The sequence below is a fragment of the Bombina bombina genome, chromosome 9 (genome assembly GCF_027579735.1).
Source record: "Bombina bombina isolate aBomBom1 chromosome 9, aBomBom1.pri, whole genome shotgun sequence".
Classification (NCBI taxonomy): domain Eukaryota; kingdom Metazoa; phylum Chordata; class Amphibia; order Anura; family Bombinatoridae; genus Bombina; species Bombina bombina.
The window spans coordinates 87,103,121-87,128,552 of NC_069507.1; the positions used below are offsets into that span (position 1 = coordinate 87,103,121).

General features: G+C 35.9%; 1 protein-coding gene across 1 annotated transcript in view; it reads right to left on the reverse strand.

Annotated features, from left to right (window-relative positions):
* SLC16A9 (solute carrier family 16 member 9) overlaps positions 1-21,817 on the reverse strand; it is an 81,316-nt gene extending 59,499 nt beyond the window's left edge. The window contains exon 1 of the mRNA XM_053692243.1: positions 21,525-21,817. The gene's annotated coding sequence lies outside the window, so the exon portion shown is untranslated. The remainder of the gene's footprint in view (positions 1-21,524) is intronic.
* Positions 21,818-25,432: the final 3,615 nt, after the last annotated feature.

Genomic DNA, 25,432 nt, shown 5'->3' on the forward strand with positions numbered 1-25,432 from the left:
TCATGTACCTTTAAAGGAGTTTTGCAATACGCTTTTAGGGCTAGATTATGAGTGGATCGCTATTTATCGCTCCCGCTCGCACATTAACTCCGCTAGAAGTAAGATTTTTGCATGTGATGGGTAGCACGTATTACAAATTGAAAGTAAAACGTTTTTATACAGGTAGCCCTCAGTTTACGCCGGGTTTAGGTTCCAGAAGGAATGGTTGTAAATCGAAACCGTTGTAAATTGAAACCCAGTTTATAATGTAAGTCAATGGGAAGTGAGGGAGATAGGTTCCAGGCCCCTCTCAAAATTGTCATAAGTAGCACCTAATACATTATTTTTAAAGCTTTGAAATGAAGACTTTAAATGCTAAACAGCATTATAAACCTAATAAAATAATCACACAACACAGAATATATAATTAAACTAAGTTAAATGAACAAAAACATTTGCTAAACAGCATTATAAACTTAATAAAATAATCACACAACACAGACTTCACTTGCATTTTTCTGCAAACAGTTCTTTCTATGCATTCCAATCTGGACTGATTTATAGACAGGAAAATCTTGTTCCTTTGAAATCTGCTCGATAGCTCAGGTCTGGTTAAACTGATTAATTTCAGCTTGCTTGGCTTTGCTGCAACACAAGCGGACAGCTCCACCTACTGGCTATTTTAATAAATGCACTGCTTCTCAATGCTTTTCAATAGCAGTCACATGACTGGAAAAAAAGGTTGTTATTCTGAAACGGTGTAAATTGAACCGTTGTAAAACGAGGGCCACCTGTATTTGATTATTTTTTGGGTAAAATATATATCTATGCCTATATATCTATATGATTATATATAGGTATATATAGGAATATCTGTTTAAAAATACTTCCCTATATGAAGAACATTGTAATGTGGAATATTTACAATAAATACACAGTTATTAAATATGAATATTGCATAAATATGTTTTTTCATGTTTTCAGCTACTTGACTGCAAAGGGGTCCAATGCACTTATATATATGTCTATATATTTATACATTTGTATTTATATGCGTATGTCTTGTAAATTCATATATTCATATATAAATACATATGTACACAAATAAACATTATATATATATATATATATATATATATATATATATATATACACACACACATATATATATATTTAGACATGTATATATCTCTATGTTAAAGCCCTTTTTTTTAACACCTGAGACCTCATATCTTTAAACCCTTATAACTTATGTGTGCCATATTTTTTTAATATAATATTTTTTATTAGATGGTGTTATTATGAGTGTAAGTGTACTTTGTAATGTACTTTTAATGTCTTTTGCACAATTCAATTGTGCTCAAGCAAATGCTTTTACAATCACCCTGTAATACGCACGTTTTTTCCCACGACCGCAAAGAGCCACAATATACCCCTTATATTACTTGCGTGCAACAGCTAGAGCACCACTCGTAATCTAGCCCTGATTTTGAAAAAAACCCTTTGGCTGTACGATTTTTAAGTCCTTTTAAATATTATCACGAATTATAATTTAACGAATAAGAAGATAACTTATAAACATGACTTAATAAAATAAACGGTGTCAGTTATTAATCTACAGAGGTTACAATGAAACTTTCAGTAAGTGCTGAACTTTTATTATTTGCTCTAGTTGGCAGCAATCATTTAAAGCATTTATAGGTTCATGACAATGTTGTTTTCCAGGTTCCTGTTTCATTTGAAGTCACACAGTTACTTGTGCCAAATCATGACACAGACCAAACCAGCAATCAAAAATAAAGGGAAAAAATATCATTCCTGGTTTATAAGTTTTAGTGATAGAGTTATATTCAATTCCAGTTAAAGGTAGATTTAAAGGGATATGAAACCTATTTTTTTTCTTTCACGATTCAGGTAGAGTAAGCAATTTTATGCAACTTTCTAATGTACTCCTATTATCAGATTTTCTTTGTTCTCTTGGTATCTTTATTTGAAAAACATAATTTATGTAAGAACTTATCTGATAAATTCATTTATTTCACAGTGGCAAGAGTCCATGAGCTAGTGACGTATGGGATATACATTCCTACCAGGAGGGGGCAAAGTTTACCAACCCTCAAAATGCCTATAAATACACCTTGCCACACTCATACCTTAGTTTAACGTATAGCCAAGTAGTGAGGTGTAAAAAGGAGTAAAAAAGCATGCAAAAAGAGGAACTGGAAAAAATAATGTGCTTTTATACAAAAAAAATCATAACCACCAAAAAATAGGATGGGTCTCATGGACTCTTGCCACTATGAAAGAAATGAATTTATCAGGTAAGTTCTTACATAACTTATGTTTTCTTTCATGTACGTGGCAAGAGTCCATGAGCTAGTGACATAAGGGATATAATACCCAAGATTGGAAATCCACTGAGTCACTAGAGAGGGAGGGATAAAATAAAAAGAGCTATTTCCGCTGAAAAATTAAATCCAAATAATTAAGTTTTCTTAAAAAAAAAAAAAAACTCAAATCATAGAATCAAACTGATACAGCTGCCTAAAGAACTTTTCTACCGAAGACTGCTTCTGAAGAAGCAAATACATCAAAATGGTAAAATTTAGTAAAAGTATGCAAAGAAGACTAAGTGGCAGCTTTGCAAATCTGATCAACTGAAGCTTCATTCTTAAAAGCCTTAAGAAGTGGCAACTGATCTAGTAGAATGAGCTGTAATTCTCTGAGGCGTAGACTGCCTCGCCTCAAAATCAGCTTTGTGAATCAAAAGTTTCAACCAAGATGCCAAAGAAATGGCAGAGGCTTTCTGACCTTTCCTGGAACCAGAAAAAATAACAAATAAACTAGAAGTCTTTCTGAAATCCTTAGTAGCCTCAACATAGTATTTTAAAGCTCTTACCACATCCAAAGAATGTAGAGATCTCTCAAGAGAATTCTTAGTATTAGGACACAAAGAAGGAACAACAATTTCCCTACTAATGTTGTTGGAATTCACAACTTTAGGCAAAGATTTAAACGAAGTCCGTTAAACAGCCTTATCCTGATGGAAAATCAGATAAGGAGACTCACAAGAGAGAGCAAACAACTCAGACACTCTTCTAGCCGAAGAGATAGCCAAAAGAAATAACACTTTCCAAGAAAGCAGTTTAATATCCAAAGAAAGCATAGGCTCAAAAGGAGGAGCCTGCAAAATCTTTAAAACCAAATTGAGACTCCAAGGAGGAGAAATAGACTTAATAACAGGTTTGATACGAACCAAAGCCTGAACAAAACAGTGAATATCAGGAAGTTTAGCAATCTTTCTATGAAATAAGACAGAAAGAGCAGAGATTTGTCCCTTCAAAGTATTTGCAGACAAATCCTTATTCAAACCATCCTGAAGAAACTGTAAAATCCTGGGAATTCTAAAAGAATGCCAAGAGAATTTATGAGAGGAGCACCATGAAATATAGGTTTTCAAAAACGATAATAAATCTTCCTCAAAACAGACTTACAAGCCTGTAACAGTGTTAATCACTGAGACAGAGAAACCTCTATGACTAAGAACTAAGTGTTCAATTTACATACCTTCAAATTTAGAGATTTGAGATCCTGATGGAAAAACGGTCCTTGAGACAGAAGGTCTGGCCTTAAAGGAAGTGGCCAAGGTTGGCAACAGGACATCCAGAAAAGATCTGTATACCAAAACCTGTGAGGCCATGCTGGTGCTATCAGAAACACATGAGATTGTTCCATTATGATCTTGGAGATCACCCTTGGAAGAAGAACAAGAGGCGGAAAAATTTAAGCAGGTTGGTAAAACCAAGGAACTGCTAAAGCATCTATTATCTCCGCTTGATGATCCATGGATCTGGAAAGATATCTGGGAAGCTTCTTGTTCAAATGGGAGGCCATCAGATCTATTTCTGGAAGACCCCACATCTGCACAATCTGATGAAACACATCTGGATGGAGAGACCACTCCCCCGGATGCAAAGTCTGACAACTGAGATAATCCACTTCCCAATTGTCTACACCTGGAATATGAATCGCAGAAATTAGACAAGAGTTGGACTCCACCCAAGAAAGTATCCGAGATACTTCTTTCATTGCTAAAGAGCTGCGAGTCCCTCCCTGATGTTTGACATATGCCACTGTTGTGATATTGTCTGTCTGAAAACAAATGAAAAGTTCTCTCTTTAATAGAGACCAAGCCTGTAGAGCTCTGAAAATAGCACAGAGTTCTAAAATACTGATAGGTAACCTCGCCTCCTGAGGTTTCCAAACCCATTGTGCTGTCAGAGACCACCAGACAGCTCCCCAACCTGCAAGACTTGCATCCTTTGCGATCACAGTCCAGGAAGGATGAACAAAAGAGGCCCCTTGAACAATACGTGATGGTCCAACCACCAAGACAGAGAGAGTTGAATGTTGGGATTTAAGTATATCAATTGTGATATCTGAGTATAATCCCTGCACCATTGATTCAGCATGCAAAGCTGCAGATGTCTCATATGAAAACGAGCAAAGGGGATCGCGCCCGATGCTGCAGTCATAAGACCTAAAACTTCCATGCACATAGCCACTGAAGGGAATGATCGAGACTAAAGGTTTAGACAAGCTAAAACCAATTTCATTTGTCTCTTGTCTGTTAAAATAATACCAATTGCTTGCACTTACAAGATGGTGGGCACCTGCAGGTGCAATCTCAGCAAACTGGAGCCAAAACGTCGCCCAGTAGACTTAAAACAGCAATCCTCAAAAGGAGCCCACCATCTTGTAAATGCAAGCAATTGGTATTATTTTCCCCTTGTCTTGATGATATTGGGACATGTCGTGTTGCTTTTTCCTTTATCCATAGGCACATATACATTGGAGTGTCAGAGGATTCCTTACTGTCTCTGCGCTTTGGATACAGTGTGCTGAACCACTGAGAAGTGTCAGTCTGCTCTACTAGCACCAGTGGGGTGCTTTATGTTTGTGAGTATTCACATTCTCATATTGCTGCTCATTTTACCTGTACTGGCGATATTAGGCCATGGTGGCGCCTCTGTTTTTTATTCTTTTTTATTGTGGACATAAAATGCCCTTGCTGAACAAAAGGCAGAATATAGCCACCATTTTGAAAGTTGGGACTCTTACAAAATGATTTAAAAACGTCAGTTCCAGAACTGGTGTGAAATAATTCTCTTTCTTTGGGACAATGAATAGATTTGAATAGAACCCCAAACCCTGTTCCTAGAGAGGAACTGGTACAGTCACCCCTGAAAGCTCTAGATCTGAGAGAAGCCCGAGCCTTCACGGGATTTGTTGCAACATGAGAAAGAAAGAATCTTCCCACGGGAAGGTCTTATTCTGAAACCTATTCGATACCCTTGAGACACAATATTCTGAATCAATTGATTCTGAACAGAACCTGTCCAAATTTCCTGAAATAATTTCAATCTGCCTCCCACCAGCTGAACTGGATTCAGGGTCGTACCTTAATGCAGTCTTAGGGGCTGGATTTTTTTTTATAAGGGTTGTTCTTATTCCAATTTGAAGATGGTCTCCAATTGGAACTAGAGGCCTTAGGGGAAGGAGTGGCTTTTTGTTCTTTATTCGGACGAAAGGAACGAAAACGATTAGGAGCCTTAAATTACCCTTAGACTTTTTATCTTGGGGTAAAAAAAAACTCCCTTCCCCCCAGTGATAGTGGAAATAATAGAATCCAATTGAGAACCAAATAAATTCTTACCCTGGAAAGATAAAGATAGTATTCTAGATTTAGACACCATGTCAGCATTCCAAGATTTAAGCCATAAAGCTATTCTAGCTAAAATAGCTAAAGACATCGATCTTAATAATGTCAAAATAGCATCACAAATGAAATAATTAGCATGTTAAAGCAGAAGAATGATGCTAGACAAATCAGAATCTTCTACCTGACGAGCTAAACTGTCCAACCAAAAACCAAAAAGTTGAAGCAGCAGCCACATCAGCCATAGAAATGGCAGGTCTAGGAATATAACCAGAATGTAAATAAGCTTTTCTGAGATAAGATTCAATCTTCCTGTCTAAAGGATCCTTAAAAGAAGTACTATCTTCCATGTGGATAGTAGTACGTTTTGGCAAGAGTGGAAATAGCCCCATCAACTTTAGGGACTTTTTCCCAAAACTCTAAATTAGCCACAGGTAAAGGATACAACTTCTTAAACCTAGAAGAAGGATTAAAAGAAGAACCAGGCTTAGACCATTCCTTAGTGATCAGAAACAGCATCTGGAATAGAAAAAACCTCAGGAGCAACCTTTGAAGGTTTAAAAACAGAATGTAAATGTGTACTGGCTTTGTTATCAAGAGGACTAGACTCTTCAATATCCAAAGTAACCAATACTTCCTTCAACAAAGAACGAATATAATCAGTCTTAAACAAATAGGAAGATTTGTCAATTTCAGAGTCTGATTCAGGATCCTCTGAACCAGAGAGATCCTCATCGGCAAAAGATACTTCAGTATGTTGTCGGTCAATACAAATTTCATCAGAATTATGAGAAGTTTTAAAAGACCTTTTACGTTTATTTGAATGCGGAATAGCAGGCATAGCCTTTTCTATAGCTGCAGCAATATAATTATTTACATCTGCAGGAATATTATTATTTATTTGTATAGCGCCGCCAAATTCCGTAGCGCTGGAATATCAGGTACATTAGATGTTGAAGGAACAACAGAGGATGTATTTGTACTAATAGAAACATTATCAGCATTCAGCAGCTAGTCATGACAGATGCCACATAATTGAGCTGAAGAAATAATATCAGCTAATTTACAACAGACACACTTAGCTTTGGTAGAACTGTGTTGAGGCAGCATGGTTTCTACAGCAACATCAGAGGCAGGATCAGACTGAAACATTTTGCAAAATGCAAAAAAGAAAAAAACAACATTCAAACAAAATATCCAATTTCCTCATATAGCAGTTTCAGGAATTGGAAAAAATGCTTATGCTAAAGTAAGATGCATGAAAATAAGCCCCATAGCTCTTAAAAATATAAAGAGAACCAGAAGCATTAAAGGGACAGTCTACCATCGAATTGTTATTGTTTTAAAAGATAGATAATCCCTTTATTACCCATTCCCCAGTTTTGCATAACCAACACAGTTATATTAATATAATTTTTACCTCTGTGATTACCTTGTATCTAGGAACCTTCTTCCAGCCCCCTGATCACATGACTGTGACTGTTTATTATCTATTGTCTTGCATTTAGCATTGTTTTGTGCTAGATCTTAAATAACTCCCTGTGCCTGAACACAGTGTTATCTATATAGCCCACGTGTACTTTCTGTTTCTTTGTGTTGAAAAGAGATTTAAAAAACCTGTGATAAGAGGCAGCCCTCAAAGGCTTAGAAATTAGCATATGAGCCTACCTATGTTTAGTTTAAACTAAGAATACCAAGAGAAAAAAGCTAATTTGATGATAAAAGTAAATTGGAAAGTTGATTAAAATTAAAAGTCCTATCTGAATAATGAAAGTTTAATTAATACTAGACTGTCCCTTTAAAGGAAGAGGGGTTATATACAAAAAAAATTGTCGCCAAGTATGATGCATGAAGCATGACGCAAAAGGAAGTAAAAAATGTACTTTGCGCCAAAAGAACTAACATCAACAAAGATGCAGCAAATAACGAGACTTGCATCACTATAGACGCAACTTTGCTCCAAAAAAATTTCGCACCAAGATTGACGCCATAAAAAAACGGCATTTTGCATCCTCGCGAGCCTAATTTGCCTGCGAAAATTTTTGGAAAACAAAGTCAAATTGAAAGAACTGGAACCCCAGGTAAGAGAAAAATAATTTTCCCAAACATAATTTCCATACTTAAACTGATAGTCTGCAAAAAAAGGGAAATATACACAGACCTGACTCATGGCAAATATAAGCAAACACATATATTTAAAACTTTACAATATAATATAAAGCGCCAAACATAGCTGAGAGTGTCTTAAAAAATGATACATACTTACACCCATCTACATATAGCAGACAGGCAAACCAGTACTGAAAAATATCAGCAGAGGTAATGGTATAGGAGTATAAAGTCGATCTGAAAAGGGAGGCAGGGGATGATTGCCTGCGACCGATTACAGAGTCTTTAAATAAATTTCCCATGGGTGAAACCATAAAATCAATAGGCAATACTCCCTTCACATCCCTCTGACAAACACTGTGCTCTGAGAGGAATTGAGCTTCAGAATGCTTAGACGCGCCTATCACAGAAGAAATCAAGCACAACTTACTTCACCACCTCCATAGGAGGCAAAGTTTGTAAAACTAAGGTATGAGTGTGGTGGGAGGTGTATTTATAGGCATTTTGAGGTTTGAGAAACTTTGCCCCCTCCTGCTAGTAATGTATATCCCATACGTCACTAGCTCATGGACTCTTGCCACTTACATGAAAGAAAAGCAGGAATGTAAGCTTAGGAGCCTGACCTTTTTTTTTTATTCAGCACCTGGGTAGCACTTGCTGATTGGTGGCTAAATGTAGCCACCAATCAGCAAGCACTACCAGGGTGCAGGGTGCTGAACCAAAAATGGGCTGGCTCCACAGCTTACATTCCTGCTTTCACCAATCAGCAAGCGCTACCCAGGTTCTGAACCAAAAATGGCCCGGGTCCTAAGATTTACATTCCTGCTTTTCAAATAAAGATACCAAGAGAAATTGATAATAGGAGTAAATAAGAAAGTTGCTTAAAATTGCATGCTCTATCTGAATCATGAAAGAAAAAAATGTGGGTTTCATATCCCTTTAAAGGGACAGTCAACATAAAAATTGTTATTGTTTAAAAAGATAGATAATGCCTTTACTACCCATTCCCCAGCTTTGCACAATCAACATTGTTTTATTAATATACTTTATAACCTTTAAAACTTCTAAATTTCTGTCTGTTTCTAAGTCCCTAAAGACAGCCCCATGATCACATGCTTTTTACATCAGGGGAAGCTAGTTCATGCACTAATTGGCTTAAATGCAAGTCAATAGATAAAGTCATGTGATCAGGGGGCAGTCAGAAGATGCTTAGAAACAAGGAAATCACAGAGGTAAAAAGTGTAATAATATAACCATGTTTTCTGTGCAAAACTGGGGAATGGGTAATGAAGGAATTATCTATCTTTTAAAACAATAGCATTTTTTGAGTTGACTGTATCTTTAAATAAAATATGAAATGCACAACAGTGCATTTTAAATTATATCTGACACTACCTTGCTTTAGCAAAAATGCTCTTCAGAAAAATGATCAATGTTTTAGATAAAACGTTTACTGTGCGTGTAACCTATGGAGTATCCGGCCATAGGTTAAACTTTATGGTTGTTATAAGAATCTTTTAGATTTCCGCAGCAAAAAAAAAACATAAGCTGAAATATATCTGAATCAACTTTGTGCCTAAACTAAGGATAAAGAAATGTATCACTCAAGAGACAGGAATAGAAAACCCAAAGAATGCCCAATAGTGGAAAATAAATATCTGGTTTGCTAGATGCCCATAACTATTCAGTATCTTATTATGTGCTATGAAAAAAGAAAAAGTCAATACGTGATCTAGCAACAAAAAATAGCAAGAAACAGATTGATGTTATGTAACTTAAATCCATGTATTAGCATCACAATGGGCGCAGAAGTCCGGGAATGAACCAGACAGTTCGGGATTCCATTAGTGTCTTTGTGTTAGTGTGTTAGAGTGTGTCTGAGAGAGTGAGTGTGTGTTATTGTGTGAGTGAAAGCATGTGAAAGTTTGTGTGTTAGATAGAGTGAGTCAGTGTGAGTAGGTGTTAGTGTGTGTGTGTTATTGTGTGAGTGTAAGCATGCAAAAGTTTATGTGTGAGATAGAGTGAGTGTGTGTGTTAGTGTGTTAGAGTGTGTCTGAGAGAGTGTGTGTTATTGTGTGAGTGTAAGCATGCGAAAGTGTGTGTGTGAGAGAGTGAGTGAGTGTGAGTAGGTGTTAGAGTGTGTGTGTTATTGTGTGAGTGTAAGCATGTGAAAGTTTATGTGTGAGATAGAGTGAGAGTGAGTATGTGCTAGTGTGTGTGTGTTAGTGTGTGTCTGAGAGAGTGAGTGTGTGCTATTGTGTGAGTGTAAGCTTGTGAAAGTGTGTGTGTGAAATAGAGTGAGTGTGAGTAGGTGTTAGTGTGTGTTATTGTGTGAGTTTAAGCATGTGAAAGTGTGAGTATGTGTTAGTGTGTGTGTTATTGTGTGAGTTTAAGCATGTGAAAGTGTGTGTGAGTATGTGTTAGTGTGTGTGTGTTATTGTGTGAGTTTAAGCATGTGAAAGTGTGTGTGTGAAATAGAGTGAGTGTGAGTATGTGTTAGTGTGTGTTATTGTGTGAGTTTAAGCATGTGAAAGTGTGTGTGTGAAATAGAGTGAGTGTGAGTATGTGTTAGTGTGTGTGTGTTATTGTGTGAGTTTAAGCATGTGAAAGTGTGAGTATGTGTTAGTGTGTGTGTGTTATTGTGTGAGTTTAAGCATGTGAAAGTGTGTGTGTGAGATAGAGTTAGTGTGTTACTGTAAGTGTGTTAGAGTGTGTGTTAGATAGAGAGTGTGTGAGTGTGAATATCTATGTGCGAGTTTGTGTTTATGTACTATGCATGCAAAAAAAAATGTTTTGCTGTGTATGGAGCAAGAGTGTTCGGGATTGGCCTGAACTAAAGGTGGCAACCCTAGTAAAGACTTGCTCATGTAAACTGCTGCCTCCTAACTTCACCTCAGAATCAGCCTCTTTAAAGGGATGGTAAACATCATGTAATTGTATGACATTTCTGTTTTCTTGCTGTAGAATAACATATCAGCCAAGTTTATTTTTTTTTTTAAATAAACACATTGTTTGCTGCAATTGTTTTTAAATAGCCAAACTACACCCATCACTTGCCTCATTTGGAGGAACCAATGTGGGCTTGAGTCTAGCAGCTAACAAGTGTAGCCAGGGCCATTGTAAGAGTATAAAATGCATTGTTTTGAAGTTCTTAGAATTAGAAAAGCCACACTTTTCAGAGATAAATTGCATGAAAGGGGCAAAATAAACAATGAAAGTATAATGCAAATTTCTTTTTAATATCCATATGTAAACCTTTTATATTAAAATTTCAAAGTGTTTACTGTCCCTTTAACAACATTCCAGACTCATTTGTCCAGGATGATTTACAAGCCCTGCTCTTATGCAGTTGGTTGTGCGAGAGCAGGTCATGGGACAGCACAAGCAATTGCTTGTACAATCTTAAAGGGGTAGACAGGCCAGCAATGAAATGTGTATGGGTGCATTTCAATTTGAAAAAGAAGCATTTTTGCAATATACTTTCATCAGCAAAAATGCTTCTAGGTATTACTGATTTTCTGTGCAATACGCACATATCCTGTGAGGGTCCGTGCATCAGTATTCAAACACCAGTGATGTGTATTGCTTCTGAAGACTTCATTTGTGCCATACAAGACACTGCTGATCCTCTGATAAGGTGTGGTGTTTGACTACTGGTGCACGGCTAGGGTTACCTTTTCCTGGACACTTATGAGTTATACACGCTCTAGGATGTGAAAACGGGAACATGAATTGCACCCCTGGAGAGCATTATTCATGTTCCTCCCTGCACACCCTGTAGCAAGTGTTACACATAAGTGTCCGGGAAACCATGGCCGATGGGGCTACCCTATGCACGGCCCTCACATCATATGCCGCTGATAAAGAGTAATAACTTTTACTAGAAACATTTTTGCTAATGAAAGTATATTGAAAACAGTAATATTTAAATTAAAATGCCTCCATGCACATTTCAATGTTGACCTTTCGATCCCTTTAAAGAGACAGTAAACACTATGAGATTTTTTATAAAAAAACAATTGTAATGCATAATAAAACAGCTTTGCAATTCATTTCCATTATTTATTTTGTCTCCTTCATGTAATTTAACTCTGAAAATTCAGCAATTTCTAAATGTCAGAACGTGGAATGCACTCTGAAGATTGGCTCATCCAAATATGACAAATGGTAGGTGCCTACAGTAAAAAGGATGTTGATTTGTTTTAAAAATGTTGAGACTTGGCTGATATGTTATTCTATAGCAACACAACAGAAATGTCTTTTAATTACAGTGTATTTACTGTCCCTTTAAATCTCAGCACCCAGTGCTGCATTTCTGGCCCCTGTCTACCCACATTTTAATAAATGGGGGCCTGATACTCCAATTAAATATGCCTCACTTCAGTACACCGCTAACATAACAGGAAGTTGGAATGTTACTATGAAATTGTATATTAATAATAAGGAAGTCCTATCACATGATTCTGATTCTTGCCTATTTTGTTTATTCTAATGTTACCTATTGCACAAAGAACATCTATTGTGCGTGTTTTTTTCACAGATCCTTTTACTCCAGGGAAACGATTTTCCTGATTATCTTCTGAACCTTCATGTGCTTCAACAAGGATTAAAAAGGTTTATTATCCAGGAACACGATGGACATAAATATTAAATAATTACTTGTTATTAATGCCTTAATGACCACGACATACCCTGTACGTCGCTGGTGGTTAAAGGGACACTGTACCCAAATTTTTTCTTTCATGATTCAGATTGAGCATGAAATTTTAAGCAACTTTCTAATTTACTCCTATTATCAAATTTTCTTCATTCTCTTGGTATCTTTATTTTAAATGCACGAATGTAAGTTTAGATGCCGGCCCATTTTTGGTGAACAACCTGTGTTGTCTTTGCTGATTGGTGGATAAATTCACCCACCAATAAAAAAGTGCTGTCCAGAGTACTGAAACCAAAAAAAGCTTAGATGCCTTCTTTTTCAAATAAAGATAGCAAGAGAATGAAGAAAAATTGGTAATAGGAGCAAATTAGAAAGTTGCTTAAAATTGCATGCTCTTTCTGAATTACAAAAGAAAAAAATTGGGTTCAGTGTCTCTTTAAGGGTTTTTCAGGCCATAATAGTACAGGTCTCGCCACCAGCATCAGGACCGCACTATTATGGCCTCCCTCCTGCAGGTGTCGCAGCAAGACCACGCTATTACAAAATCAAGCCCCATTTGTCGTTAAAGGGTTAAATTATAATAACATCTATTGGTGCTTTGAGATAGTACTATATTAGATTTTAATTTATGTTAAATTCAAAAAGCTGCTATGGTAGAGAAACATACTTTAGAGATGACTTAGGGCTCGATTTATCAAGCCTCTACGGCTGCAAGTTCTCACAAGAACTTGCTCGCCGTGATTTATCAAGCAACGGTCACCAGACCACTGCTTCCCTAAGATCTTCGCCACCTCTATTGTGGCGAAATTCAATCTCCTCGGTCGAGTCCGACCGAGGAGATTGACAGCTCCTGCCCGCGCGTGATTGGCTGTGCGCGGGCAGGGGGCAGGATTGCACGCGAGCGCAAAATTGCGCTTGTGTGCAATAGCTAATACCTGCAGGTAATTTCTCCCCGCCACAGGCAAGCTGAGGCATACAGGGGCGCGTATGCGAGCCCCTGTACGCCTCAGCGTTAATAAATCTAGCCCTTAATGTCACAGGGAGTGGTGTGTCAGACCTAACAGACATAGTTTGTGGAATTTAAATGGACATAAAACCCAATTCTTTTCATTTGTGATTCAGGAAAAGGATACAATTTACATCTTATTATTACATTTGTTTTATTCTCTTGGTATCCTTTGTTGAAGGGGCAGCAACACAGTTCTGAGAGCTAGTTGAACACATCAGGTTAGCCAATGACAAGAGGAATATAAGTGCAGCCACCAATCAGCAGCTAGATCCCAGTAGTGCATTGCTTCTCCTGAGCATACCTAGGTATGCTTTTCAACAAAGAATACCAAAACAATTAAGCAAATTATATAATAGAAGTAAATTGGAAAGTTGTTTAAAATTATATGTTCTATCTGAATCATGAACGTTTCATTTTGACTTTGTTGTCCCTTAGATTCCAATTTAATTATATTATTTAATTTGCTTTGTTCACTTAGAAACCTTTGTATTTAGATGTTCCCAAAAGTATATAAGATTATACAAAATTATTTTAAATTGTTCATCGCACACCTGTCATTAATTGATATTATTCAAAGTGAAAAACCTGCAAACTGACATTAGGTTATCATTCTTCCTATATAACACAAAGGTTTGCAATGCAAACAGAAGATAAGCAGTAATTAAATAAAGCTGTGTAGAACACACACCATATGCATTGCAAATCTGACCAAATAGCAGGTGAAATAGGAAAAAAAAAATCAGACAAAAAAAAGATGCTCGCAAATTGTTTTTAATTGACTGGAAAACCACTGCCAGGGTCTCTCAATGCAAAGTGTTTATAAAGTTTGCACTATTCAAATGTAGCAAGCAAGTCCGCAGCTAATAGACTTCAGATCTATGTTTGCTGAAAAAAAGGATGCAAATCTCCCCAATTAAACATTTGATTTTAGTGTACTGGGAAGCCACATTTCAAGCATATAGAATGATTGTCAGGAATTAGATAGTATTACATCTCACAAGATTGACAGGACATAGAACCGCAAAAACAAAATTCTCTCATGAATTAGTATTATGCTTTCCGAATTCCGCCTGCATTCCCACTGTGGCCCGGTTTTAAGGGACTAACCGTACCCCACAAAGACACGCCCATGAACCTCCCAGACACAACCACAGACCTCCCGGATACTGACAGACAATAGCCCTGCCTTCTTCACGTCACCCAACCCTCCAGCGCATAGCCAGCCCACTAAATGCCAGTGCGCCATCATCTTCCGGAAATCATCCTGCGGATGCTCAGAGGAATGCATTAGCACATTTTTTTTTTTTTTTTACGATTGCTTGTGTTTAACCCCTGCAACGGAATTAAACATACAGTTTAAAGGGACTTTCCGGTCAAAATGTAAATGCAAATAGATTCATTATATTTTTGAATAGAAATATACATGTATTGCTAAAAAGTTAATACTGTTTTAGTGTTAACATTTTTCTGTGCACGTGCATGTGAAGCATAGCTAGATATTCTCAGTGCACCAGCATTTTAAATACTGCAGCTGCTTAGAGTGCCAGTGGGGATTGTATCATGTCGGCAATCAACAAACTAAGTCATTACCAGGTGGCACAAGCACCTTAGGCTCTCTGAGTAAGTGCTTTGTTTAAAATACTGGTGCACAGCGCATACTTAAAGGGACAGTCTAGGCCAAAATAAACTTTCATGATTCAGATAGAGCATGTAATTTAAAAAAAAATCCAATTTACTTTTATCACCAATTTTGCTTTGTTCTCTTGGTATTCTTAGTTGAAAGCTTAACCTAGGAGGTTCATATGCTAATTTCTTAGACCTTGAAGCCCACCTCTTTCAGATTGCATTTTAACAGTTTTTCACCACTAGAGGGTGTTAGTTCACATATTTCATATAGATAACACTGTGCTTGTGCACGAGAAGTTATCTGGGAGCAGGCACTGATTGGCTAGACTGCAAGTCTGTCAAAAGAACTGAAAAAGGGGCAGTTTGCAGAGGCTTAGATACAAGATAATCACAGAGGTTAAAAGTATATTATTATAACTGTGTTGGTTATGCAAAACTGGGAAATGGGTAATTAAGGGATTATCTATCTTTTAAAACAATAAAAATTCTTTCCAATTTGCATTTATCACCAATTTTTCTTTGTTCTCTTGGTATTCTTAGTTGAAAGCTTAACCTAGGAGGTTCATATGCTAATTTCTTAGACCTTGAAGGCCGCCTCTTAAGAATGCATTTTAACAGTTTTTCACCACTAGAGGGTGTTAGTTCATGTTTTTCATATAGATAACACTGTGCTTGTGCACGTGAAGTTACCTGGGAGCCATCACTGATTGGCTAAACTGCAAGTCTGTCAAAAGAACTGAAATAAAGGGGAAGTCTGCAGAGGCTTAGATACAAGATAATCACAGAGGTAAAAAATATATAAATATAACTGTGTTGGTTATGCAAAACTAGGGAATGGGTAAACAAGGGATTATCTATCTTTTAAAACAATAACAATTCTGGTGTAGACTGTCCCTTTGAATACACTTTTGAAACAGCTATAGCTTTTATTAGAAGCATTTTTGCTAATACATGTATATTACAAAATGCTTATATTCAAAACTGAAATGCATTTGTGTGGATTCCAATTTTGGCTGGAATATCCCTTTAAGACAGCTCCAGAGCAGTAAACATTTGGTAAGCCATTGATAAGAGGCATATGTGTGTACCCACCAATCACCAGCTTGCTCCTAGTATTGCATTTCTGTTCCAGATCTTACCTAGGTATCCTCTTCAAAAAAGGATACCAAGATAAAAAAAAGTATTGAAAAATCTGTTACAATTGCATTCTCTAGCAAAACCATGTCTTTTGTGTCAGTAAAAACCATCTATAGACTAAGTCTATTGCCTAATTTGCTGATTGGCAACTACTGCCAATGGATATGTGTATTTGGAGGTTTCGGATATGGATTTGCACAGATCGTAGTGTGTTGTGGTTTCAAAAGAATAAATTTGGCTCCAAAAATAGCCGAACGGCACAAGCAGCCGCCTTCTTTTGCATTCGTAGGTATCCGAAAACATCCAAATGCAATTATCTACCTGCCAATATTTTTATAAAGGAGATTAACATGTAAAATCTTTACTAATGTTTAGTAAACGTAAATAGTTTGGATAGACATTATTCATAAGGGCACACAACTATATCCCCATAATAGACTGACTTATAATTAATACAAATTGTAACAAATACATTTCGAAATATTACAGTAACCCTTTAACTTTTTCCTAAAACTGATTTAAGATGTGTAATTCTGTGTTAGTAATGAGTAGAGATTGGAAATTTTAAAGGGACAGTCTACAATAGAATTTGTATTGTTTAAAAAGATAGATAATCCCTTAATTACCCGTTCCCCAGTTTTGCATAACCGACACATTAATATACTTTTAACTTCTGTGATTACCTTGTATCTAAGCATTTTCTGACAGCCACATGACTTTTAAGTTATTATCTATTGACTTGTATTTTAGCCAATTAGTGCTGTGTTGTGCTGATTTAAACAACTCCACGGGGGTGAGCACAATGTTATCTACAGAATGTGGCCCAAAGCTGGGGAATGGGCTGTAAAGGCATTGTCTATCTTTTTAAACAATAACACTTTTAGTGGTGCCTGTCCCCTTTAAAATATAAAATCTAGCCAATAGATATATTTGTCCAAATATCACTAAAATAAATTCAATAGTCCCACTGTAAAATGTTATTCAAACAAATTACACTCATTCTACTTGTCTAAGCACCATGAAGTTTTAACCAGCTGTTACTTAGCATTGCTGAGTGAAGGTTTCTCAGTCTGATGCAATATTTTCCAAAATTGCCTGTTAATAGTTAGTCTGAAATCAGTAGCAAAAGATATGTTTGTATGAACAAAATCTCATTTTAATGATTAACAATATATATTATACCCCTGTCACCCTGTCATTTAATTCATATTAAAGGGACACTAAACGCAAAAAAAAAAATCATAATCCCTTTACTTCTATAAAAGTAAAACTAGGTAGGCTCAGAGGAGCTCAGGAGTGTTCACATGTCTCCAGCACTATATTGCAGAAATGTTTGAAACAATGTCTGTAGCATTGTTATACATTGTTGCAAACACTGTTGTCATTGAGTTTCAACAAGGATACCAAGATGCAATGCAAATTTGATAACAGAAGTAAAGTTTTTTTTTAAATAGAACACTCAGCCTAAATCATTCAAATTTAATTTCAAATGGACTTTAGTGTCCCTTGAATTTCAACTTACATTTATCAGTATATGTAGGAAGGTATTGTCATTAAACAGACACAAATGTCAAAATTAAACTTGATGATTCAGATAGTGCATTCAATTTTAAGAGGCTTTTCAATTTTCTTCTGTTACCAAAACTTTCTTTGTTCTTTTGGTATCCTTTGTTGAATAACATTTGTCTCTTGTTATTGTCTCACCAGATGTGTTCAGCTAGCTCCCAGTAGTTTTATTCCTGCTCTGTAGCTGAGCACATTGTAGGGGGTTAAACACATAGTTATATGCAAGTAATAATTCAATAATAAAATGCTCTAACACCGTAGAGCATTTTCTTCTTTCACTTTTATGTCAATTTAACTGATATACTAAATGTGTCCTTAGTCTATGTTTGCAACTAAATATATAGCAGATATTGATATCTAAACTCTCTACAAGCTACAATACATACAATATAAAAACAGGCTGATAGTTTTTCTTTATATATAGTGTGTATATGTGTATATATATCAATGTGTGTGTGTGTAACTATGTATGCATGTGTGTATATATATATGTATATATATATATATATATATATATATATATATATATATATATATATATATATATATATATATATATATATATATATATATATATATAGTGTGTCAATAAAAGCACTTTTTCATTAAATCCAGTAAGTGCATGCTGATTATGGACATACAATTTTGCTTGCCTGCACCGTGGTAGCTGACCAGGTGAGAGTGCGCTTTGCTGGGACTTTATATAGTCTATATACCATACTGACAATCATACTTTAGTTCATACCATTCTGACAATCATACCTTAGTTCCTACCATTCTGATAATCATACTATAGTTCATACCATTCTGACAATCATACCTTAGTTCATACCATTCTGACAATCATACCTTAGTTCATACCATTCTGACAATCATACCTTAGTTCCTACCATTCTGATAATCATACTATAGTTCATACCATTCTGACAATCATACCTTAGTTCATACCATTCTGACAATCATACCTTAGTTCATACCATTCTGACAATCATACCTTAGTTCATACCATTCTGACAATCATACCTTAGTTCATACCATTCTGACAATCATACCTTAGTTCATATCACTCTGACAATCATACTTTAGTTCATACCATTCTGACAATCATACCTAAGTTCCTACCATTCTGACAATCATACCTTAGTTCATACTATTCTGACAATCATACCTAAGTTCCTACCATTCTGACAATCATACCTTAGTTCATACTATTCTGACAATCATAACTTAGTTTATACCATTCTGACAATCATACTTTAGTTCATAAGATTCTGACAATCATACCTTAGTTCCTACCATTCTGACAATCATAACTTAGTTTATACCATTCTGACAATCATACTTTAGTTCATACTATTCTGACAATCATACCTTAGTTCCTACCATTCTGACAATCATAACTTAGTTTATACCATTCTGACAATCATACTTTAGTTCATACTATTCTGACAATCATACCTTAGTTCCTACCATTCTGACAATCATAACTTAGTTCATATCACTCTGACAATCATACCTTAGTTCATACCATTCTGACAATCATACCTTAGTTCTGTAGAAGATCCATAGTGTTAGTGTCATTTGAGCTATATTATTTACTTTTTATTAAGCTAGGAATAATCATTTATATTACATGTAAGCTAAGGAGGTACAATAATTTATTTAAAAAAATAATAAAATAAGGTTTGTCATATAAAACAGGCCAGAATGATTTTTTAACCCCTTAATGACCACAATGTACCCTGTATGTCACTGGTCGTTAAGGGTTTTTTCAGGACATAATAGCACAAGTCTAGCAAGAACACGCTATTAATGCCCTCCCTCCAGCTGGCTTTGTGGAATAGAGCAGTCTCAACGCTGGTGGCAAGACCACGCTATAAAACAATCAAGTCCCAAAAAAAGGCCAGTGACATACAGGGTACGTCGCTGGTCCTTAAGGGGTTAAGAAGGTAAGGCTGATGAATAATAAAGTTCCAAAAATAATGATAAATAAAACTATGTGAAAAGTATTTTGTAATTAATTGGAATAACGCTGTTTAATTCTATCTGTTTTCATGCATTGGGATTATGTGTGGTGCAAAGCCACCTGAAGATTGCACGATACCTGGGTTTTCTAATTGATTGAACTGGCATTAAATATAAATATGAATCTGACAAGCTTTACACAGCTCTGCTAATAGACTGGAATACACCCCCATATGTTTCAGTCTGCTAAATAATTAGTTGTGCAGTGCTATAATATATATATGTCCACATCTATACTGTAGTATTACTGGTGTGATAAATTCTTAGTGGTAGCTTGGTAACATTTTCAAAATAGTCATTGTCTAACCTTAGTTCTAGCTAGGGCCACACTATGATTTCCCAATGTCCCTCTCTTTAACATCCCACACTACACATCTACCATTCCCTATGTGCAACACACAAAAGGCTTCTCTTTGTTTGGCTCATTTCTGTCGTGAGTGTGTGTACTGTGTACATGGTTGTGATACTTGCTAAATAATAGATTAATTAAAAATGTAGTTCTTTGAAAGAAGGATATTGTACCAGCAAGAAAATACTAATAGAAATGTTTAATGATTTAAAGGGACACTGAACTCAAATTATTTCTTTCGTGATTCAGATAGAGCATGACATTTTAAGCAACTTTCTAATTTACTCCGATTATCAATTTTTCTTCGTTCTCTTGCTATCTTTATTTGAAACAGAAGACATCTAGGCTTTTTTTTGTTCCAGGACTATGGACAGCACTTTTTCATTAGTGGATGAATTTATCCACCAATCAGCAAGAACAACCCAGGTTGTTCACCAAAAATGGGTCGGCATCTAAACTTACATTCTTGCATTTCAAATAAAGATACCAAGAGAATGAAGAAAATGTGATAATAGGAGTAAATTAGAAAGTTGCTTAAAATGTCATGCTCTATCTGAATCACAAAAGAAAAAAAAATTGGGTTCAGTGTCCCTTTAACTCATATATTTTTATATTTATATATATATATATATATATATATATACATAATCATACATACATAAAATCCTTGCCTAGTTCCCAAAAATAGTGTAAATTTTAATTTTGAAACTAAACTTGATATAATAATAATAATAATATAATTTACATTATATTTTAGTTTCAGTTTTAAAATATTTCCACCAGCTCTCTAAGTGAGAGGAAAAAAAAAAAGTCTATGTACTAAAAAAAGATTAGACACCACTTCTTTCTAATAGTGAATTTAAACCTCCCGGGTCAAATAGAGTTTCCAAGTTATTTTCAGACAAAGGCTGAAGCACAAACACACATATAACAAGGGGATCTAAACCAAATACTTCTCCCCACAGCAGGTGCTATAACAATAACTTACTTTAATATGGAAATTATTTTTAATCAGTTAAATTGAAAAAATAATAATAATAACACGTGACTAATCATCTCTTTATTTGTATGAGTTTTCTTTTGTTTATATCGTTCTGAAACCTGAATATTTATAATATTTGATATATTATGAAGTCTCAGGAAATGATCACAACTCAAGTAAACATATTTTGAAACGTTCTCCTGGAAGCTAATGACAGAACAGCTGTGATCTCTTCTCTGTTGTCTGGTCTACAGGATCACACTGGTAATAATAATAAACATTGCACTAGTTGCTTTAACATTAATAAGACACTGTTCATTAATAAGACACTGTACATTAATAAGACACACAAGACACTGTTCTTACCTATGTGCATAGTGAGAGGTAGGAGAATAGCAGAGTGAAGGAAGTCCTTAGAGATCAGTCCGCCAGCAAAACAAACCCAGCTGTTCCGGCTGCTGACTCCAGGGCTCACTTTCTCCCTGTGCACAGCACACTGTGAGCTGTGTGAGTGTGTTTGTTTTCTATCTCCTTTTTATTGTGCCTTCCTCCTCCCTTCCTCACTCGCTTCACCTCCTTTCCCTGCCTGACATCAGTCCAGTACAAACCGGTTCCTTCCCATAACTGTGGAGTGTGGAAGATAATGAAATCAGGAGGGGGTGCTGCCAAAATGCAAAAGGAAGCAGAGCGCGCTTTCTGTTGCTGTCATTGAGCTGAGTGTATAATATGGTACCTCAGTGTAACCACCAGTCCTTTGTCTTGGTACAGATATTCAAATAGCATTTAACCTACAAGGAGTAGTTTTACTGTTATTCTTGAATGTAAAGGAGAGATTGTGTATATATGGACCTACCTGGGGTTTATTTATATGTTAAGATTTCTAGTAAATTATTTTCATTCCAAATTACTAATTCAATAACGTGCATAGATTAAAATGTAAAAAACATGTACCTTTTTTACCTGTGATTTCTTTGGCCCCATTTAATGAATAGAGTGTCATTTTTCTCTCATCCATAATACGATAAAACAGTGTGACAACCTGGTCACTCTTGTCACTATCAAATGTAGCAACATACAAGGGTAAAGATAACGGTGTGTGAAAGCTCACAAGGAATAGCGGCAGCCGCTATAGCACAGCAGGGACAAGATCATATGACACTTGTAGGCTGCTGGTAGCTATTCTCTTTGTTCCGTATGGTTGGTTGCCTTGAAAGTACTTACACTATCCTTATAGTAGACTAAAACCCGATGTGGCTGATAATTGATAGATAGATAGATAGATAGATAGATAGATAGATAGATAGATAGATAGATAGATAGATAGATAGATAGATAGATAGATGATAGATAGATTGATGATAGATTAGATAGCTTGATAGATGATAGCTAAATGAGAGATAGATAGATGGTAAATAGATATAGATAGATAAATAGATATTTAGATGATAGGTAATATATATATAGATAGATAGATAGATAGATAGATAGATAGATAGATAGATAGATAGATAGATATAGGTAGATAGATATTGGTAGATAGATTACCGGTAGATAGATAGATGATAAATAGATATAGGTAGATAGATAGATGATAGATAGATAGATGATAAATAAATAAATAGATATAGGTGGATAGATAGATAGATTATAGATAGATAGTTGATAGAGATAGATTATAGATGGATGGATAGATCGATAGATAAAAAAAATATAGAACTAGATGGATATATATATATATATAGATATATGGATGATAGAAAATATTCACTGTAGTTTACTAGTAGATAGATCGATGGATGCTAGATAATACGATATAGATAGATAGATAAATAGATATAGATACATATACATACAAAAGTCACTCCCATACTCAAAAAACCATCCCTTGACCCTAATTCTCCAGAAAGCTACCGCCCCATATCACTGCTTCCACTAACATCAAAACTCCTTGAAAAACTAGTTTACAATCACCTAACCCACTTCCTGTCCAGCAACTCCTTGCTTGACCCACTGCAATCTGGATTCCGCCCAAAACATTCAACTGAGACTGCCCTTACCAAGGTTACAAACGATCTTCTCTCTGCAAAAAAATATTGGCCACTACTCTATACTCATCTTACTCGACCTCTCAGCTGCCTTCGACACAGTTGACCACCCCTTCCTCCTACAGACCCTTAGCTATTTTGGCATCTGTGACACTGCTCTTTCCTGGATTCACTCCTATCTTTCCCAAAGGTCTTTTTCTGTGTCATTTGCCGGCGACTCCTCCTCTCCTATGCCTCTGTCTGTTGGAGTACCTCAAGGATCTGTTCTGGGTCCTCTACTCTTCTCCATCTATACTTCTTTGCTGGGTAAACTTATCAACAGTTATGGCTTTAAATATCACCTCTATGCTGATGACACCCAGATCTACCTCTCCACCCCTGCTCTCTCTCCCTCTGTCCTTTCTTATGTCAGCGACTGCTTATCTGGTATTTCTTACTGGATGGCCTCTCACCACCTAAAGATTAACATGTCCAAGACTGAGCTCCTTCTTATCCCCCCCTCAAGCTCTACACCGACTTCTGACTTCTCTATCCCTGTTGACGGCATCACCATTTCCCCATCGCCCCAAGTCCGCTGCCTCTGAGTCACACTTGACTTAAATCTATCCTTCGTACCCCATATCCAATCGCTTTCTACATCCTGCCGCAACCATCTACGCAATATTTCCAAAATTCGCCCTTTTCTGAGCGCTGACACCACAAAGCAAATAATCCACTCCCTTGTTATCTCCCAACTTGACTACTGCAATAACCTACTCGCTGGCCTTCCTCTATCCCGCCTCTCTCCCCTTCAATCCATCCTAAATGCCTCTGCCAGGCTGATCCACCTTTCCTGTCGATCTGCATCTGCTGCACCTCTCTGCGAGTCCCTTCATTGGCTCCCCATTCACAGCAGAATTAAATTCAAAATTCTCACCCTTACATACAAAGCCCTCACCAACGCCGCTCCCCTCTACCTATCCTCTCTAATACACAAGTATACTCCAGCCCGTCCACTAAGATCCAGCAATAACCTGCTCCTTGCATCCGCAACTATCACCTCCTCTCATGCTAGACTGCAGGACTTCTGTCGTGCAGCACCTACCCTCTGGAACACTCTCCCTCGTGCTGTCATGCTTTGCCCTAATCTGTCTTCTTTTAAATGTTCCCTGAAGACTTTTCTGTTCAGGGAAGCCTACCACCCAACTCAATAATAAATTAACTTCACTTACCTAACATTTCCTTCATCTAACTCTGTATTAACATGTTTCCAAATCTTGCAGTCCTCACCTCCTGTTTCTCAACCTCCTACCCTTCTAGATTGTAAATTCCCACGGGAATAGGGCCCTCAATCCCTCCTGTATGTGTTTGTCAATTTTGTCCTGTCTCTTACAAGTCTTGTATTGTTTTATTTAAATGAATTGTATCCATGGACAGCGCTGCGGAATATGTTGGTGCTTCTTAAATAAAGTTTAATAATAATAATAAAATATATATATATATATATATATATATAGATGATAGATCATAGATATATAAATATAGGTAGATAGATAGATAGATAGATAGATAGATAGATAGATAGATAGATAGATAGATAGATGATAATAAATAGATATAGGTAGATGGAAAGATGGATATATAGATATAGATAATAAATAGGTATAGGTGGATATATGATATATATAGATAGATGGATGGATAGATTGATAAATAAATACATAGAAATAGATGGATATATATATATATATATATATATATATATATATATATATATATATATATATATATATATATATATATATGGATGATAGAAAATAATCACTGTAGTTTACTAGTCAGCAGTTAAAAGTTACTAGCCCAGAGGGAAAAAAATCAGAGAGATAGATGATAATAAATAGATATAGGTAGATGGATAGATAGATGATAGATAAGATATAGGTAGACAGATAAACAGATTTATATATATATATATATATATATATATGATAGATCATATATATAGATATAGGTAGATAAAGATAGATAGATGATAATAAATAGATAAAAGTTACTAGCCCAGAGGGAAAAAATCACTATTCCAATAGATAGGAAAAAATCTGCTGGAATTTCATACTCATCTAGGACTAGTGGAAATTTCAAGCCCTGTAAATAGATGGATAGCCAAACAGATAGATATAAATATAATATACTAGAAGTACTGTTTATTAATTAAAAGCTATATTTAAAAGTAAGGGCTAGATTATACAA